This window comes from Anas platyrhynchos, chromosome 6, assembly GCF_047663525.1.
Source record: "Anas platyrhynchos isolate ZD024472 breed Pekin duck chromosome 6, IASCAAS_PekinDuck_T2T, whole genome shotgun sequence".
In the NCBI taxonomy this organism is placed as follows: domain Eukaryota; kingdom Metazoa; phylum Chordata; class Aves; order Anseriformes; family Anatidae; genus Anas; species Anas platyrhynchos.
Genome location: NC_092592.1, coordinates 31,428,677 through 31,449,772, shown reverse-complemented (window position 1 = coordinate 31,449,772; position 21,096 = coordinate 31,428,677). Strand labels below are relative to the sequence as shown.

At 38.5% G+C, this 21,096-nt stretch overlaps 1 long non-coding RNA gene across 2 annotated transcripts; it reads right to left on the bottom strand.

Annotated features, from left to right (window-relative positions):
• Window positions 1–3,336: 3,336 nt before the first annotated feature.
• LOC119717372 (uncharacterized) lies at window positions 3,337–10,385 on the bottom strand. 2 transcript variants are annotated; one of them, XR_011810142.1, is made up of 3 exons: window positions 10,246–10,385; window positions 5,748–9,610; window positions 3,337–3,474 (listed from the first exon to the last, which is right to left on the bottom strand). It is a non-coding gene; the product is annotated as an uncharacterized lncRNA (long non-coding RNA). The 2 variants fall into 2 exon arrangements; XR_005266773.2 differs by having other exon boundaries at window positions 5,748–7,986.
• Window positions 10,386–21,096: the final 10,711 nt, after the last annotated feature.

The window sequence follows — 21,096 nt, the reverse complement described above, 5'->3', positions numbered from 1 at the left end:
CATAGAGGATTATAATTACAGTCACAGAGTCTACGTGTTCAGTCTCTGTGGATGATTCAGCCCAAAGCAAGTTGTCACATGAGCCAACCTTGTAACCTCAGTGGGATGTAAAGTGGACTGGAGCAGGGCCTGTTTATTTTCTCTGTGTACAGTGTGCCATTAAACATGAAAGGTTCCTGAAAAGTCATGCCAGTTCTTGTGATCATTTTTCAGCATTTCTCCTAGATTAACTGTGTAAAATTCACAGCAATTCTGATAGCAAAAAGCATACAGAAATATGTGTTTTTCAATAAGTGAAATAAACCATTTGTCCAGGTCCACACTCAGCTCCGTTTCACCATTAAGTAACATAACTCAAAGCTAGACCAAAGGTTTGAAGGTCTCTGACCTAATTCAGACTTATGATTGTAAGAGAGGAATTCGTTCCATGAGGAACACAAAGGGCAAACAATTGTACAGAAAGTATAGAAACGTGGGCAACACACGAGCCAAAGAAGGCTGCTAGCTCTCATGTAGTGCATTTCATCCCTAGAGATCTCAGAGTTTAATAAAGGAAGGCAACACCATTAACCACATTTTACAGATGGAAAAACTGTAGCTATAATTAAGTCAGCAAGTATTCTTGAAAGGTGGGGACAATCCCAGGGTAGCTTTGTCCCTTGACTGAAGGAAAATTTCCAGCATGCCATTTTGTCACAGATCTCAGAAACTTACATTCACCATAATTTTCTTTTAATGAACTATGATGCCCAGCAGGCATCACTTGTCCCCATTCTCATCAATTCCCAAGCAAGGTGGGAAATCACAAGGGACAGAAGGAGCTATTGAAGTGCAGGACCCACAACTCAGATTGGTGTTTTTCTTTTTTTTTCTGCCTGTTTCCCCTTAAAACGTTAATGAGTCAGACAAGGGAGACATGTGAAGCTGTGACCATGAGACTCTAATAACTTTTTTTATTATTTTATTTTTCCTCTTAGAAATTACTGTCACTCAAATACATAAGACAAAATACAGACTGGCCAGGATGCTGCTGTGGGTCTTATGACTGCTCGTTACTGTATGCTGTTCAGAGAGTCCTGTCTTGGGCGAAGTTATAATCTGAGAGCAACACTACATTAAGCAAGTGGGTGAGTAAACAAGAAAAACTTTGGTTCCCAGTAGGTGAATAACATTAAAGCTATTTAGCATTATTATACAGTCAAGCCTGGATCGCAAATGGGAATCAATGGGAAACAGGAATCAATAGTGAACAGGGAAAGGAGAGAGCAAAGGGCTCAGTCTGAATCTCACACGAGTCAGTGGAAACTAGGTCATGTCCAGGGAGTGGTGATGGAGGAAGGGAAATGGCAATGTCACCACCTCAGGGACACTTAAACAGAAATCTGGACTGTGTCCCTAAGTCATAGGGACAGAGCAACAGACTGGGGAGAATGTGGGGGCAGAAATGTTGTACTGAATTGACTGGAGAAAACAGTCAGATAAACTTTTTAGAAATAGGTAACCAAATACTTCAGCACCTCATTTCTTTGTGTAAACATTTGAGTCTCTCCTTGCTGAACCCACACAGTTACAAGTATGGTATTGGTACAGAGGTGATGTCCAAGCTGCCAAGAGAAATGCTGCCTACTTGCATCATCAGATTTCAGGACTATCTTTGTGGCCTTCCTACTAATATTTTTCTGGCCAAGAAGCTGCCTCAGAAAAATGTCATTGCTTGTATTCCTGAACTTTAGTTCATGGAATTACTTAGATGGGAGCACAGGTAGTTTATTATGTCTTTCGCAATATCTTTGGGCCCAGCTATCTCCCATCTATGTCGACAGTAAATTTATATAAACTTAAGACCTGTACTTAAGTAACAGATGCACATCTGCTTTGGAATGCCATAAACATTATTTTCAGCTGCATTAGATCCTTTAAAAAAAAAAAAAAAGAATATAGGAGAACTAGATCATGTTGAATCTAAAGCAATTGACCTTTGTTTTTATGTACTTGAGTGCCTCATGCACTGAAAGAAGAGGCAGTGAGCTGCTTTGGTAATAACAAGTTTGTTTTCCCAATTTTGCTCTTGCAGTCGTATGAGGAATCTTAATGAAAACCATATGCTAGGACTAACCACAGTGTATTTACATTCAGGAATGGAAAAGAGAGATGCATGTCATGCACCTCTTCAAACAGTCGTACCCTCCAAAATCTGGGGCTTGTTTTATGGATGGTAGAAAATTCACTGGATGGATTTATGTGGTGTATGAGAAGACAGAACAATGGGTGAAAGTTAAAAAATGTTAAATATGGACAGGACAGCACTTTTATGGGAAAAAGACTATGTTGGCTGCTCTTTGATACCTGGGTTTTCTTCCAATAAGATTACTTGATTGCTTAAGCATTCTTAAATATCTGATTTTTTAATCATTATTATTGCTGTGAGCATTGCAACAGGAACAATGTTGTATATCCCCAATCATTTTAGCTGGTGTTGGACTTTGTAGGCTTAAAATTTGACCAGGAACAGTGACCTCCATGATAAATTAGAGGAGAGTTCTCTTTCCAAGTACAGTCATTTGGGTGGATAGGATAAATATAATTCATTTCAACACCTGGGCTTTGAAAGTATTTATTATTAAGCAAATTTTATACCGCAGACAAATTACTGATCAGATGTCCTCCCACCCCAGGTATCTTCTTTGTTGTCCCACATCTCTTGAAGAATTCTTTCTTTGTGACTGTGTGTGAGTGTGCCCTACAAGAGGCATAAAGCCCTGGAATACCTACTTCCCCTCCTAAAGCTGCACTTTCTGCTTATTTTCTTAGCATCGTTCTTGTGGCAGGTGAACACTCGACTACAGCAATGATTACAGAGAAACTATGCACCAACACTACTTTTAAACTACAGGGGATGCTTTTGCACTAGCAGTGCTTCCTACAGATCGAACAAGACTGGCAAATATGGGTTTATGCTTCCCATAACTGAGGGAAATCTCCATGTAACAGGACTGCTTTACATAAAAGACTTCAGTTTAGTATAAAGATACCCAAGCTAGCTGTGTATGAATGAATGAGGTATTGGAAGCCGTCCAGCCATAAAAGCATAAATCTAAACACAAACACCAATACTTTGATGTGTTTATTTGGGAGAACTTTTACTTAGGTAATGAAATTTTGCCATTCTGAAAACAGTGGAAGAATTCTTTCCCCGCTGAGGTGTTTGGTAAAAACTCCCATCAGTTTCATTATATAAGAACAGCAGATGTGATTTACGTGATACATCCACCTACTCCAGTCTCTTGGTTCCAGCAGTGGCCAATAGCAGATGCCTCTTGGAAAATATAAAATGAGATGACTGTATGATGATTCCCTCCTAAAATACTCTCACAGCCTCCAGGAAATTGTGGTTGAGAGACTTCCTGTGCCAGAGGTGTATTTCTGCATTTAATAGTCCTCCATGGGTTTGTCAACAGTGCCAGGGTTTAATCCCTAAGTAGACATGGAACGTATTCTCACATGGGTATTTTGAGACTTTTAAGTATACAGTACATTCAATTGACAGTAATAAGAAGTTAGCCCCCTTTGGGGACTATACTTTCTATTATCCACAAATGAGAAGAGGACAAAACTTAACAAAATTAAAGAAAAATAAATAAAATAAAACAAACTTGATCACATCAGTCATGCATGGGTGGATGTGGGGATTTTAGAAGCAGCAAGAGCAATCAGATTGCCATGTGGCTGGTTCTGCCTGTCTGATTCTGTTGTGGTATTGCCAGTCACTGTTAGGGTTATCACAAATTGCATTGTACAAACATGACTACAATTGACCAAGGAGGTGTTTCTAAGATGGAGGCTATAAGTGAATGAGACAGATGGTCAGAAATGCCCAAAGGAAAGCAACACATACATCCTAGCTTTTACCTGGAGTCAGTGAGAGCTGGAATTGAGGTGGGAATAGTGAAAAATCATTCTGGGAAGGAGCACTGTAATCTCTCTGAAATGTTAATATTTAACTTAATAACTGGGGAAGGTTGGAATTTTAAACAAATCATTTTTTAAAGTCAACCACAAGGTCAGAAAGAAAGTTGCTTGTTCATGAGGGAACACAAAATTAGCAACAGAAAACAAGTAATGAAAATTAGGAAGGGAGCGGGGGGGGGGGGGGATAAAACATGCAAAAGTGAGTACAAGAAAAATAAGTGTTTAACAGCAGAATTTTGGATTGTCTCTAACATCTGTTTCTGAATGAGACCATTCTTTAAAAGCAATTCGTTCAGGATGGGTAAAAGGTTTAGTTATTGTAAGACCTGTTTTTCTTTCTCTTCAATGCAAGTCTTCATTCATTGTGGCCTTTGTATCTATTGTCTTTCTCTTAATAGTTCAAATAATTCTTAAAAATTATAATTATTATATTCATTGATGAGTTAACAAGGTAGTTGATCTTGTTATATGTTATGCAGTTGTTCAGATAGTTAAGCAGGCCTTCTCAGGGATAAGAATAGCCTTCTTTGTCCTTTCTTGCTATATGCTAGTTACAGTGCTCCCATGAGAATGCTTCTTATGTCACTGAAGATGCAGATGCTGAGATTATCCTGATCTTATAGCTGAACGGATGTAAGACATAAGACTTTTCAATGAAGATCAATACAGCCAAGGGGAACCTTATAATTCAAGGCTTTCTCTGTCTTTGATTTCAAGTCAGTTTTGTTATTTTAGGATGAAAGTCTTTTTTGTGTGGTATTTCAGTATAATTCTATGACACATCTCCTGAAAAATCACACCACATACATCTGTTACATGAGTTTCTTCTACTTTCTGTAATTCACATACTCTTTCTCTTGTTTGAATGATATGCAATATAGAGTTGTTTTCATCATAACATTCATAGTAATAAATTAGGTGTTTTGAGTATGAGGCATTACAATTTTTTTTTTTTTTTTTTTAATAACTAGTGTATGTGGTCATATGCATTACAAAACAGATTCAAGTCAGAAAACAAAATAATCAGAAAATTTGGTCTTTATTGAGATGTGTTTCTTCAAAAACAGAAAATTCAGAGAGAAACACAAAAAATATAATGAATGGTTCAATAACAGTTTGGAATTTTAATTTTACATTTGCCTAAATAAATTGTAAACAATTTTAATAAGCCTTGCTTGAAATGAATCCCTGAGAAAAATAATTTTCATCTTGCTGAAAGAACTATCCATGACTCCTGTCTTTGTTTTGCAAATATATCTTCCTTTTTGTGCTTACACCTAAACTTATTCAACAAGACTTTTTGGAACTGAGGATAGTATCACAATCATGGTCCCATTACTATTTTGTAACTTTCAGTGTGAGGATCATCCAAGGCTATCTGTTGCTGAGGAGGGGACTTCAGTGTGCAGGTTAATAGCAACTGCTGTTTATTTTCCATCTGACAGTAGAAACATTAAATTTAACTCTTCGTTACTTGTGGACAGACCCAACTCTGTCTGTTTCTCTTCTTCTACATGGTATCCTCATCCTGACTAGGATCTGGATTATCATCTTCAGGGTAGCAAGTTTTAGCTCTGGAAACCCAACAAACCTTGAGCTGCCAGTTTTTCATGGTCACTGCTGAACTAGCTCTGCAGCTCCTGTGAATATTTGTTCTATTGAAACATTTGAACAGCATTATCTGTTTCAGCAGGACTTTAGGGCTACCAGATGATATTTTTTTTTCTCTTCTACCTAATGATCAAGCATGATTACAAGTGCAGCTGTGAGTCACTTACCATTAATTCCTGTGGGTGTACATACAGATGGAGCTGGAGACCCGCCTCCCTTTGGAAACACCAGCTTCAGTCTCTTCTTTCTGTGACACAAGGTGAGTGACAAAGTGGAAAATGCCCTTCCACAAGAATCACAGCTAAGGAGATTCTGGTATCCTGTGCAGAAAAGACTACATGCAATTAACAAACCCATATACCTTCCAGCCAGCTGAAAAGGCTCAGGAAGATTACATCAACTGCTTCTTGATTACAGTTTTTAGGAGCTAAGTTTTCAGTAATAAACTTACAGCCTTTGTGTAGCAAGTGACTTTTTTCTCCCTTTTGACTTCGATTACCCAATCATATTAATAAAATATGGTTAAAAATATTTTCAAATATAAAACAGAAAAGGAGAAGCAAAAATAATACAAGTAGTACTACTTAGAATTTACTTTCTTAAAAATTCGTTCTTTTCCCTTGGAAGAAACTTAATTTACTTGCTGTTTTTATATGACATATAACACATTAATCTTCAAGCCCATATACGAAACCTGAAAATGGGTAATAATAATTCAGATGCTTGTCACTTTGGGGACTTGGAGAACAATATGACTGCCCATGAAAATCTGATCTGATCAATAAGCTGAATTACAAAAGAAAAAAAAAGAAAAAAGTATATTAGTAGATGTCCTCTAGTTTATGTTAAAATTTTTGTAATGAATAGTGAGAACTAACAAAAAAAGAATATTTTGTGAAGGGGAGGGGGAAATACTTAGTCTCTAACACAAATGTATTTTCAGAAAGTTGTTTCAGAGTTAATATAAGAAGTTCAGAAAAAATCCACTGTCCATATTCTACGTGAGTATCTCTAGGAAAATAAACTCACATAACAAAAACAAGATCATAGGCATACAGTTGTCTCTCATGGGCTCTTTTTCTGTCTGAGACTTTGATCTTCTTACCCACAAACTTTACTTTCTGCTCATGTCTCATTTTCTAGCAGCCAGGGGTGATTTGTAGGCTGTTACTATAAGAGGGAGGCCAATTCTCCAACAACATGTTGGCGTGTGAATATGAAACAGACAACTGTTCCCCACTTTCCCATGTCATGTTTTGTTTCTGTAAAATGAAATCTACCCATTTGGGACTTCTACTTAGATTAAGAAGCTGACAACTATTTTAACCTTTTTAAGTAATAGAAAAGACCTGGCTTATTAAATAATTGCAATTACTCCTACTGTTTTTAATGATCTTTGAATCAAGCTGTAATTTTGGATCAAGATGAAAAACCTGATGATATCTAGCTGGGAGTAGATGAAATTTCTTGCAGAGCAAAATGAAGATTCTTCATTTCTACATCTGAAGGGATGTTCAAATATAAACACTTGAAATTGAAAGACGTTTTTAAATGTAATGGGTAAGGAAGTAAGAAAAAGGGATGTAATTAATGTCAATCAACATTGCTTTGTGGAAAAGAGGTCTTGTCACACAAAACTTAATTTGGTCTTTGACAAGATTGCAAGACTGGATGATAAAGATATCTCTAAAATTGTAATATTCTTAGAACAAGATATTGATACAGCCAGTCCTGCCTTGGGGTATGAGATAGAATTGTTCATCCCTTGTATTTTCCCCAGCTGTACTTTCTATTAATCTATGATGTTACTATTTTTTTTTTTAATGTGTTTGAAATAGAATTACCACAAAGCTTCATTAAATATCAAAACTAATCAAAAATACAATATATGGACAAAGTGGCTGACAAGTCTTAGAACATATCTACCAATATAAAATCATTAGCAAAAGGTGTAGCTCTCAGGTAGATGTTCTGGAAGTGATTCTGTTTTGGGGCTACACTGTTATACATATTTCATTGAGGAGTAGCAGGGAAGTATGAAGTAATTTTTGAGTATGGACGAAGACTGGCAGTCTGCTAAGTAAAGATAAGGGCAGAAGAGTGATATAGAGGGCTCTAGCGTCATTTGGTTATCTGGCCTATTTAAATGACTTCAAGATACCCAGCAGAAAAATGGTATATTGCAACAGCATGGAAAACAGGGATTCTGAAAAAGGTTTTAGGAGTTGTTTGCAGGAAATAAATTAGCTTAACTGCTTGACAAAGCGATCTGATCATGAGAAATTCTTTTAAGAACGGTTTACTCAGGTGCTTTTGGAATTATGTAGGTTACATCTGAAGGTGATTTGGACAGAAGAACAAATTACTTCTTGAAATCCATCTCTCCTTTTCTATGAATCTTGGCTTCTATAAACACAAGAGAGAACAGAAAACAGGAAATGATTTTAGAATTTGTAAGGTCAATATTTGTAGAATGGCAAATTTAATCTTGCAATGTATTTTACACAGAAAGCAGATTTTTGCTGTACAATAGAGCCCTGAAGTAAACCTCTCTTGACCTGCAGATTCAGATCACATAGCAAAACATTTTACAGAAGTATAACTTCAAGCCTCAGTAGCAAATAGGAAGTCCTACCTACAGGGGAAGATCTCCAATGAGTATTTTCTACAGTTAAAATGCAGTGGAAGTCTCCTTAATCTGGAAAAGTATATCAAGTCAGACTTAGTCAAGTGAGAAATGAATGATAATGTTTGCTTAAGCTTTGGAGTTAATTAATCACCTAATGAACCATCCGGAGACATGGTGACCTCTCTACTTCTTGAGGTCTCCAAATCAAATTATGAGCCTGATACCGACTTACTGAGCAATGCTAAGACCTCTGGCATACCTCTGAGTGGGAAGATTTGGCTAGTACACTCTTCCGGACATAAAATGTGGATCTCATACAAATCTTTTGAGCATGTGTTCCCAGCATTGATTCACTCATGTTTCACAATCATATCCCTCAGCACCCATTTGCGTTCCAGACCCCCTCAGGTCAGGGGAAAGCCCAGAGCATTGACACTCTATGGTTGAGGCAGTGCAATGCTTTTATGGCATTGGTTTCTAGATATCATCTCATGAAGAATTTGATCTTCCTGTAAATCACTGACTTGTGCAAAGCATTTTAGTACTTTGACGCAACCAGTTGAGATGGCTGAAAAATGTCCTTTTTTTTTCTTTTTTTCTAGCTGTCATCCAAAAAAAAATAATAAAATACATAAAAAATTTGAAAGGCCAAAAAATTGTTTGGATTCAAATGAGGAAAAACTGAATATCTTTCACTTTCTTCTGAAAGCTAAATAAAATAAAATATGAGCTTTGGAAATATTTTTATGGAGAACAAAATAAGATATTTCTCATAAAAATTCATTTGAAATACAAAATAAGAGAACTAGGAGCATAATCTTCCAAAAATCCCAAGTGAATAATGGATTATGTTAGAAATACAGTAAAAATAAGACTAAAAGCATTTTCTCTTTTTCTCCATATGTATGGATGTATATAAAGGAAGAAATGCATACGTATTTTGTATGCAAGCTATGCATTCACATCCAAACCAAATATTCTGTAGGACCGTATGGACTTTCTCTGGCTTTCTGTAAACTTCCCAGGGCTTTAGGATGTGTTCAGCAGGTGCAGAAACTACTCTTTAGCCAGAAAAATTCAGCTGCTATCACTAGTGCACTTGAGAGCAGCAGCCCTTTAGTAGCAATGTTAAATGCAATACAGACAGCTACATTGTAATTGCTTCTGTTATGAGAGAGAGCATTATTTCATCTGGAAGCTTTTGGCTTGTGGCTACACTCACTTGCACTTAATCATCCATTTACCTCTGTGACAAGCTACAGCATGCAGCATGAGCCTTCAGATAGCAGGGATCTCGGGCTAAGGTTGTATTTGGCACCATCCGACCGCACACATACCTGTGGGTCTTTTTTCATTTTGGCCGTGAATGCCACAGAGAGATAAATTCAGCTACATTCTTTCCTGTAATGGGAATGGGATTTCACTATGCTGTTACCTCTCCCCTTGTAGTCTCACATGTGCTCAGGAATGCAACAGATTCTACAGCAGTTCTAAGATTTGTCTTCTGAAAATGTCATTTTGAAGCTGCGAAATCAGCCATGCTCAAAATGAAAAGCACACTCAACGGTATGGAAAGAGATGGAAGCTAGAATTTCTTCTTTATGCCATTTCTTCTGACCCCAGAAAATGCGGACCTCCTGCATCTGTCCATTTTGACTGACAAATAAGTGGTCAGTATGGATAAAAACCAAAGATCAGAACTAATAAATGTGTTGGCAGGAACATCCATGGAAACTAGTTTATTTAAGTCAGAATTAAAAAACATTTGCCAAGGGGGAATTTTAAATATATTGTCCTCAAATGCATGCACTAGGAAATCTGGATTCCATTCAACCAAATAATGAACAGATACATATTGTATCACTTAAGTGAGCAGTCACAGCAATGAAATTTTGATTGCACAGTATTCTCAAAATGGTTATAAAGTGATCTACCAAGCAGAAGTGATTCACATGAATAAATCTGAGAATTCAGCACATTGATCCTAAGAACAAAAAAAAAAAAAAAAAAAAAAATGCTGTGAAATGTACAGATACCTTGTCTTTATTAGCAGTTATTTGGTCCTTCCAAAGATTATGTTGTTGTTGTTGTTCTGTAGAAATATTACTTCAGCTGAATGAATTCTTTTCTTAGTCTTCAGTGGATAGACTCCAGTGTGATGGAAGATGCTCAAGACTTTGCAGATTTTCAGAAAGCTTTCATTTTTTTGCCATCACCACAACCGATCTCCTTTGGACATTTTACAAACCTTACAGCCAATAAAGGCTCAGACATAACTGGTCTGTCCTCAGCATGGCCAGCCAGATTTGGTTTTGACAGTCATCTCAAATATTCAGTGAAAAATGTATCCTTTTCCTGTTTAGCAAATGAATGGAGCTTACAAGATGACAAACAAGCTTCTTAAGTCAACCACAGTTTTTTACTGCAATTTACCACAATTTCCCTTCATTAATTCTCATATGTTTGAACAGAAGGCAGGACAATTGGTTCACCTGGTGCAAAGGCAGAACAAGCTGATTGATTTATGCACTGAACATGAGAAGGAGTTTTGCACATGCTGCTGCCAAGCTCTTGCCCAGTCACAATTTGGCTGCACCTGGCTATCAAAACCTCACAGCTTCAAATGGGCCCGGTAGTGATCTGTAAGGAAATAGGACAACTGAGAATGGCTGTTAATGGCCATTCAGCAGTCAGTGGTTCTTCAGCTGATTGCGACTCCTTGCCTTCAAGATGCTACTGTACATTGCCCCAGGGAAGGTCAGGAGTGAGTGATCTTGGGCTGCAAGGTGTAAAAGGTGCAAAAATATTTCTTGGTGCCTCAGAGGCTTTTTTTTTTTTTCCCCTTTGTTCCATCTGGCTCTGACCCTATTTTTGCCTTCTTGTCTGGACAGAAAGAATTAACAGAGCTTTGTGCCTCCCATTTTCTGCATAAAAGCAGCACTGGACCTGGTGAAAAGTCATGGCTTCATTTTCTTTAATTTTTCTAGTTCTTTCCTGTATCATCTGTAGATTTGAGCACCCACAGAGTTGTGGCAGCCCCAGCAAGGAGTTCTGCAACATATCACCCAACTGTTCCACACATGTCAGCTTTCCTCCAATTTTCAGCTTCTCTTCCCCCATCTTCTTAGGGGATCAGAGCAGGCAAATAACTGCTGCTCACCTCACTGTGCTATAGTCATCACACAAGCAGTGCCCAGTGGTGGTCACAGCAAGGTCTGCTCTAATTAACAAAGGTAAGCAAGGACTTGTCACGCTTGAGCACTGCAGTGTGAAGATGGGCAAGGCCAAGTTACATCCAAGAAAACACACAACCATTTTTTGGAGTGGTGGCCAAGATCATTATGTTAACTGCCAAGAACTGGGGAGCATTGAAACCCCGCTGCTTTTCTCTCTCTGTATGAGGAACATTGTTTTTTCCTGTCTTTTCCAATGTAAACATAATTCTTTGTGCGTATCATAAAAGTGCACACACAAAGAACCGCTTCACTGCCCATTTGTCCCATGCTGGGAAGAAACAAATTGAATAAACAAATGGCATACGTTAGTTACATTGCTTCATGCACTACTGGAATGTGTTCTGATACTCTGGTGTCTTCTATTAGGATCGCTGTAGAATTAAATATATACATGCTTTTTTAGGCTTGTACTGTGACATCTGAAATGAAGTATGAGTTACCTGGCTTTGGATAAATGTGATATCTGTTTGAATAAGCACGTACTAGCCTTCACAGAATAAATATGTGTTGTGAAAATGCTCTTTCATCTGGCTAAATTGTAAAGAACTGTCTAAGGTAAGCTTTGATTTTCCGAAGTACTACTATTCGTATTATTTGAGTAGCCATAACTTTAAAGTGTTTTTTTTTTTGTTGTTTGTTTGTTTGTTTGTTTGTTTTTTTACAGTTAATGTGCAACCTAATCTTGCACAAATGGCACTAATAATATTCTCAAGTGGCTTCACTGAAGTTGGGCAGTCAGATAGCAGCTGACAAGATTGAATAGAAGGGTCTCAGACTGGTCAAAATCTGCAAATAACTTTGTGAGAAAAAAGTTCCCAATTTCAAAATTATTTTGCTTTTGAAGAATTTGTACCTATTTCACTTTTAAGATTATTTTTTCATTATTCTTGTTCACAGTATTTGACTGAATAGTTTACACAATTGTTGAAGATCAGTCTCCAAGGATGACAGTAGTATCAAATCAAGTATTTCATTTAAAAGATCGATTTTTGTTTGTTTATTTCCAGATGTCACTATATCCTTTTGCTTAAAATCAAACAAAAATTCCATCCTTTCATTTCAAAACTCTCCAGCAGGCATTATGACATTTAACAAATCTCTTAATCATTTCAGGGGGATTAGGAATGGGACCAGCATTTTTACAGTCAATTTCCTCAATATGCCCAGTAGTTAAACGATTGTAATCCTCTCTCAAACCAGAAGGTGGCAAGCACTCTTAAATTATGAGCTGCACTGAAACAAGACAGGCTCTCTTCCGATAAAATCTCAGCCACCATTGTCCCCTGCTCGAGCATTTAGCCTTGGGTTTTCCAGCCAAGGGTTTGTGTTTAACAGCGTCCAGTAAATCACAGCAGGACAGGACTAAAACAGGAAACATGGAAGAGAAACATATCTTCCACTATAACTTTAAGGAAAAAAAAAAAAAAAAAAAAAAAACTCCCTGAGATAAAAGTAGAAAATAATCGTGTAGAAAATAAAGCTGACCGGAAAAATGAAATTTCCACCCCACAGCAGCTCTGGCAAAGGGAAGGCTGCGCAGAGATCGGGCTTGCTGCCAAGCCTGGCCACAGAAGAGGCACGGGGCATCTGGAGCAAACCATGCCACAGCCTGTGCCTGTATGCAAGTGTCAAATAATCTGCTAAATATTAAGTAATGTTTTGCATGTATTTTCACAGAAGGAAACTAGCCCCAAACTTTATTTACTGTTTTTCAGCAACAACTAAGCTGCAAAATTTCCTGCTAATCTATCAGTCCTAAATGATGTAATTTGTGTGTACACATAACAAAAGTAGAAAGCTAATGTATTCTTGGGTGCCAAGTTAAATGCATCAGTAGGAATTTATTTCCTTTCTTCTGAAAAATTTTAAATTCCAGTCTGTAACTTAGCTGGGGAAACAGATCACCCAGGATATGCTACATAGGAGAGCCTAAAAGGCAAATTAATGTATATAAATACGTAATGAGAAAACCAATATAAGCTCCACTTTTTAAATGTTTACATCACAGCTTGATTTTGGCACTTGGGCTGAAGACTTCATGTCAGTTGGATTCTTTCTCTGACAGGCTATTTATTTTAGTACTATGTTTTAAGAATTTGGGGGGTGGGGGGGGGGGGGAGAAGATTTTCAGGTAAAGGAAGTAATTTCTGAGCTTCTTTTTCTGAAGGCCTCAAAGCATCAGGAGGGTAACGCAGCTTTCAGATACCCATGACAGCTGACAAGTGCTGATGACTTGAAAGCAGTAACGATACAATCCTCTCTGATGTAGGTCTTGGGCTGAGAGTGAAAGGCTGTTCCTGCTGCCGCTCGTGTCCTCCGCTGTTCATGGCCACTACACAGGTGACTGCAGCACTGAGAAACTGTGCCATCATCTGTACCAGCCTACGGCAGGCACTCAGCGGAAAGGTGATCTCTGACCTTTGAGATTCCACATGCAAGTATGAGGGGAAAAAAAAAAAAAAAGGATAAAAGGGCATGCCAGGGAGTAGGGAGGAAAATACCTCTGTCCTCATAGCAGGCCGCAGTCTCAGTTTTCCCTTTGTCTTGACCCTGCCAAGTACTGGGGAAGGAGCTTGTTGGGGTCTTCTGTTTCTTAGAGGTATTAAAATAAAGGTGCAATTTTAATCACAAAAGGATATGAGGAAGAACAACGGTCCTGCACATATTCAATCCATAGTCAGAACCCACTAAACTCTGTGTAAGACTGATTTATCATGTCTAAGTGGTCCCAATGTGTCCATGCTGTACCTCTGATCACCAAACCCACACACATGAAAAAATAAATAAATAAAATAAAACTGCCCCATCTTGCAGGTGTGCTTCATGAGACACACCCTACTGCAAGTGGCTTCATAGTCCTGAGCACCTTCAGCTCACTGCTTTACCCTGGAGACTGGCTTTGCCCTGGATCAGAATAATTACAGCATGTTTCACCCCTTATCCTCTGGTTACCTTGCCCCAGGCTGCAAGCCAATGCTGTTTGCACTTGTGACTGAACTCAGCAGTGGAAAGCCTTGTGTTTACTGAGCCTGAGGGCTAAGGAAGCTCAGAGTCCAAAGTCCTGCTACTCTCTGCAAACTTCATGCTGACCTACCAGGCTGGTAACAAATCCACGACAGCAGGAGGAATGAAGTGGGATAACACCTGAGATAATGTCAAGAGATACAGTGCAGTCACAGAGGAAGGCTGTGATGACTACAGAGGAAGTTTGAGGCAAATAGGTTTTAATTAGAGTATCGTTCAGCCCTTTGGATATTTGCTGAATACTAAGCCAGATTTAACAAGGCATTTCCTTGTCAATCATCACATTCATTAAAGATTGCAAATAATGAAGAATTAAAATCCTAAGGGAATCCTAAACAGAAGAGACCTAAATCAGAGTTTAAAGGGTGAATTCTATCATTCACCCTGCTTACAAATATCTACCAAGGCAGGAAAATGTTGTTGTCCACTCAACCTAGCTTCTGCTTGATTTTGCCAACTGGCCTTATAATCCTGGTTTTAATAGGTGTCACTGCAGAACAGGACCACTGAATAGGTGTCTTCTGGACTGGACTCAGAGTAAGCACAGAGCAAGGACTAGAAAAGACGAGAACCAGAATAAGGAACTATTTAGTTGGACTTGTAAGTAAAGGCTCCTGCAAACAAAAGACTGATGCTGGAAAGCTGCAAAGACTATCTGACTTTTTCAGAGAAAGACACTGCTTAATCCTTTCTCCTGATAGACACTGGTACCCTCTGCCTGCAAAAATGGATGGATGCTCAAAGCCTGCTCCTTTTCTGTTGGGAGAGTTGCACCAGGCAGCTCAGCTGCCCTCAGGTAGCAGGCAAAACACATCTGACCAAGCAAAGGAGACCAACTTGTGCCTCTGAAGGGAGTATAACAATCAAGCTATGCACCAGAGAACTTATCTGTGATACAGAAAGCTTCCTACGCAGACAGACAAAGCAGGAGCCATACACCCAATACCAGGTTCAGGTGAGCTCAGTGAATCCTCTCAGATGAACAGAGGATTCACCTAAAAAAAATTGAAGAAGTGTCAAGTTGGGTGAAGTTGTCACATGGAATTTTTCTGCAGGTGGGCAAAGGGGCAGGAAGGGACAACCAACAGGGACACAATCACATCTCATGTCAGCGTTCTCAAAGTGGAACTCTCTCTTTTGTTTCTTTGCCTTCTAAATGGTATTTTTACTCCATTAAAATTAAACTAGGTTTTAATATTAAAATAACTGTTAAATAATGTGAAAACAGAATAGGTTCACCCAGATTAAAAATTCATATACACATATATGTTTTTCTCTTTGCTCCATTTCTCTGGATTCTTCCAGCTCAACTCAAACAAACTTCTTCACCTGCCTCTTGTCTGCCCAATCTGACCATGATTTATTTAGCCCTAAGCTTATGTTTAAAGATGCATCTGAAGCTTTTTCCAGCTGTTAGTATCACAATACCATCTGACATTGTACTGTGACTTTCCTGTGACTGTTCCTGTGACTTTCATACTTGCAAATATTCCCTGTCTTAAACTTTTGGAGAATTAAGAAATATCTACAGTTAGTTTGCTAGGTCAAAAGCAGTCTGTCTCAGGGCTATCTGAAAACAGACTGTATGTTCTACCTGACTATTGGCTTCAATTTAAAACAATGGACCTTCTTTTCAAATTTCATCAGCTTTCCATCACTTTCAGGAAAGAGATTGAAAGGGAATAGAAAGGAGGAAGGAATATAAACGTTAATGTGCATACAAATGTGGTGGGGAGTGAATGCAGGGAAAATTCACACTCCAGTTGGCATCTTCTCCCCTGTAGCCCAGGCTGACACAGCCCCTGTGACTATTGTGTCTTTGGCGGACGTTCAGTGGATCGCAGCTGAAGATGCTCATGTGAACCCGTGGGAATCCAACCTGCCAAATTCCTCGTGGCTTCACTTGGTACAGTCTCATCTTTATTTAATGCTCTTTTCTCCCCTGCTGTGGCTTGGTGCAGCTCTTTTCTGCAGCATCCCTTAAGATACAAGGGCGAGAAGTATCACATACTTAGAAGCGTGGACCTTTCCACCACCCCGTCAGCCTGGTCAGGTGTGAGATTCAGACTGGAAAAGCTGGAAGATTCAGTCAAAAGTGACCTGAATGTCTGGTGAGAAAGGAAACATTGCAACAGAGGAGGCAGTCCCTGCTCATTGATAGCTCCTGCCCCCAGAGAAGGCACAGTTTGACCATGGTGCTGACAAGTCAATGAGAACTATTGAGTTTCCAGAGCGCAGTGAAATCCTGAGGTACAAGACAGCAGTCTGTCTGGTGGAGATTTTTTTCAGATCAAAGAGCCCAGAAGTCACAATTTACCTAGGATTTAGGATGCTCTGGGGTCTGTATTTTCCCCTCTTCTGCCTGTCACTGTTTGCAAACTGCGTGCAATCACTTACTGCAACACCCGCTTACCATCCATAGAGCTGCTGAGGCAGAATCAATATTGCATTGAGTTCTCATTAACTTTTGGGTGAAATGTGCATGCTCCTGACTCCAGGAAGAAAATGGTTGTTATTTCCCCTTTCTACAGCTGTCCCTATTTGTCACTACATTTGCAAACATGACCCTGGAAGTCAGACTTCATTATAGCAACAACCACCAGTCCAGAGGGAAATTAACCAAAAAGGATATATTTTTTTTCAACAGCAAAGAAGCAAACAACAACAAAATGCATCTTGGCAAGGTAATTGAAAGAAACTCATCACTTTTAATGAAAGTTAAAGTGATTGCATTCTAAGCAAGTTAATTATATCACTGTATTATTGCTGCCTGACAGATTAATTTCATTTATAGTCAGTGGGGAGGTAACCCAAACTAGAAGTCCATTGCAAAGCTTTTCATTGATTTTTAATGGGCTTTGGATTGGATCTTTGGAGAATTTTGCCTTTATGCTTCTATAATGCTGATCCATGTAAGAATGGAAATTCTAATTCTACATTTTTATTTTTTTCTGGAGGAATTTCTTAATGATCAGCAGTAATCATATCAATACTGCAAAGTGACCTAGATTCTTTTCTGACAAAATAATCCAAATCAGAAGTGTTCCAAAATATGTCAAAGTATTCCAAATATCCAAAATATTCTTACCAACATTATCTTCTTGCTGGAGGTGTAGTAATCACATGTTGAATTAGGTGTTCCTAGAAAAAGGTGCATTTTTGTTGCTTCAAACACTACCATTTTAATACTGCCATTTTGAAAGGGTCATTTTTTCATTACTTTTCACTTAAAAGTTATTATAAAACCTGTATCACACAATAGCTGAGAGCAGCACCTCCACAGTTAAGTGTAACTTTTCACTTTTGAAGTAACATTCCCTCCTTTGGTGTTACTTAAAAGTGAAGATAGAATTTTCGAAAAGAAAGCACTTTGTCATTTATTTTCTGACTATTTTTCAGCATTTTACATATTAAAGAATTTTCTGTGATTAAAGAAAGTAGTAAAATTTTTACCCCATTTTTTTTTCCTATTAAAAAAAAAAAAAAAACAACTTTATATGGGGAAAGTTTGAAAAGAGACGTTTTTCTGTTAAAATCTCTTTGGGAGAAATTCTCCTCTGCTGTGTATGAGATACAACCTTTTTCTTCTTCATCAGATGTTGAACCCAAACTCTTCCCAATTGAATGATGAATGCAATGTGTTTACTGGTTTTAAATCTTTATGATCTACATAATAACTGTAAACTAGAAAGAGTCTTGAAACAGTAAGATATATCTGTGCCCTTCTAGCCAGATTTTCATCTCTGCAGCTGTTCAGCAAGACCTGAGCCATTTTCAAATTAAATCAGTGCTGTTTAATCTACAGCATTTTATTTATATTTGCATTGAGTCACAGATGAGGTCTGTACATCCATAGAACACATCCTATAAAAAATGTGTAAAGTAGGAATAAACAGAGTCAGAATTATCTATATACAGAGATGGGCTGAATATTACAGAAGACGGCTGCCCTGAGATGCTCAAATCAGTATTTCAAACCATATATTTGAAAGTTCATTGTGGTTTTCATTACTATACAGACAGGAGCATTTTCCTGCCTGTCATTTTTAATGAAAAGTGTAAAAAGTGGGAAGTTTCTTGTTGTTCATGTACTTGCTGGAAGTGCAAAAAAAGTAAACTTAAGCAGCCTCTGCACTAGTAGACAATAGCTGACAGGGCTAAACATCTGGTCTAAACTCCCTGGAATTTTAGGTTCCAAACTCAAAAGCATCTGGCTGATCCTTTATGTGTTTACAGAAAGCAATGTCAAATATCACGCAGCTTAAATGTTCGCTCACTGAAATGCACACAGGCTCAACGAGGTTTAAAGTTCTCTTTTCTGCTATAAAAAGCACTGCAGCACCTCACAGTTCCCCATGATGAGGGTTTGTCTCATTGTTTCTAATCTAACTTTCCATTCCACCTGCTCTGGTTTAGCAGGGACTGAGTGGGTCTCACTCCCTACCCCAGAAGTGTCTGCATTTCACTGAGTGGTATTGAAATGTTAAACACGCAGCTGCAAGGCATAGCTTCTCACTTGAATCTCCAGTTCTTTTATGCTTTAACTTTATATTTTCTTCTTGCACTGAAGAAATTCACTTACCAGTCCAAGGCATTGGCTCAGAGACTGAGGAGTGTCTGCTCCTTGGTGCTAGATCTGCAGAAAGGGAGGTCTCATGAGAATTAATGTTTCAGTAGGGTGAGAAACTCACAGGCAGACTAGGCTGTGAAGCAGCAGCCAGCAAAATGTGAAATGTTAAAAGACATAATTAGTTCTAGCTCATTGAGAGAAAAGTCTGTAGATCTCCTGGTGTGATCAGGAAGGCTCATTCAGGCTCTGTGGGAAGAGGATCTGGGAAGCCCTCGACTCAGGAGCAGATCCCTTAACCTATAGGCTCTGGAGTATCAGGCAAGTCACTGATGTCTTCAGTGACCGGCACAAGATTGTGTGTCTTCCACATGTTGTAAATCTGCCATGGCTAAAATCACCTTTCTCCTATTCATGTGGGATCACAGTGCTGCCAATGGCTTTGTCCCCTATCTCAGCAGCCTGCTAGCTGCTAGTTGGCCACAAAGCCAGAAGAGAATCAAAGCTCTGCAGGAGCTCCTCTAGAGTATATTCAGACTGCCTTACACTTAAGACATAGCTAATTATTCACATGGTGGCAAACAAAATTTATTTGTTTATAACATTTACAGGGTTCTCTAGATATGGACCGTGCTCATTGTTGTTTATGGTTGAACTCACCCTGACCTGGGTAATTTCACAGGATTTCAACACTTTTATGGAGTGATAGAGTAGTTTACGCATGAAGAAGGGGAATATATGTTTGGTGACTAGTCAGGAAAAGAGATGAATGAGGGAAGGGAGATGTTGTATGGTGGAGGTCTATTAAATCTTGTGTGGTATGAGAATGGTTTGCCTCTGGCAAAACACCAACTAAGATGCATTTATAGTTTCTTAACAGAAGGCGGGTTTAGAAAAAAATATATACGTCACACAATGCAGAGTTATGGACCTCTGCTTCAGAATATGTTAGTGGGTACTAAAAGCTTATGGCTTCAAAAAGGGTCTGGACAAATGCATAGTGGAAACATCCCTTGGGATCTATGGTCACCACCACCCACTCCACAAATACAGAAACGCACAACTGAAAGTTGGGAAAGGAGCCTTCCCAAATTTGGGCAAATATGATGCATTTGCCTTGTTATACTCTCCCATAGAAACAAGGTCCTGGGTAGGAGGGAAAGTTGGCCTTACCCAGTGGGGCTATTGTTAGATTCCACATTCACCCCACATTGCAAATTTGAAATTCAAAGAGAAATTTACTTCTATAAAACAAATTACAGAACTAGGTCCTCAGTAAACATGTGGACTTAGTTGTTAGTCATGAAGCTAATTTGCCCCAAACCAATAATTCTGCCTCCAACTATGGTAGTTATTTTCAGGCAATACATGTGTCATCAGCAATTTTGATAGCGTTTTAATGTGTTTTCTTTTATGACAATGTTACATTAGTTGTTCAATGTACCAAATTGCAACAAATTTTAGTGAACAAAAAAAATAATTTATAAGGCTGCTTAATGTATTCAATATATTGCCACTTGCCAGGAAAATACCACACTGTAAGCAGAGAGAGCAAGACAGCATGTTTTCCTTACAGTGGGACTGCACTTTATTATTTGCAAGGAACTTTCATACAGAAAGGAGCTAAAGTCTAACTCAACGTATGCTCCTTCTATGACAATGCATAAGTGACCTTAGACAGGAGAATAGCTTTCCCTGAGACAAGAGTTAGACAACTAACTTTAAGGGAAGCTAACCCATACAGTAAAGTGATGTGTGGTCAGAGTGAGCCTGTAGACTCTGTGAGCACTTTACAAAAAAGAAACGCAAAGCCTGTAAAGTACAGCTACAGTGGGGATGATAAGATCCAACAATCTCAGAAGTTCACAAAGAGAGTTCCACAGATGTCAATGTGCTTTGTGTCAGGAGTTCTGGAAATGTCTCCACATTTTTCTGCAGAAATTAACAATTTTTTCAACCATGGCTTCTACTTGGTTTCTTCCTGTCAGTGAATACAGAGCCACAATACCACTCAGGCAAACCAGTAACATGGGACTCCCTTATGTCAGGCAGTAATTGTC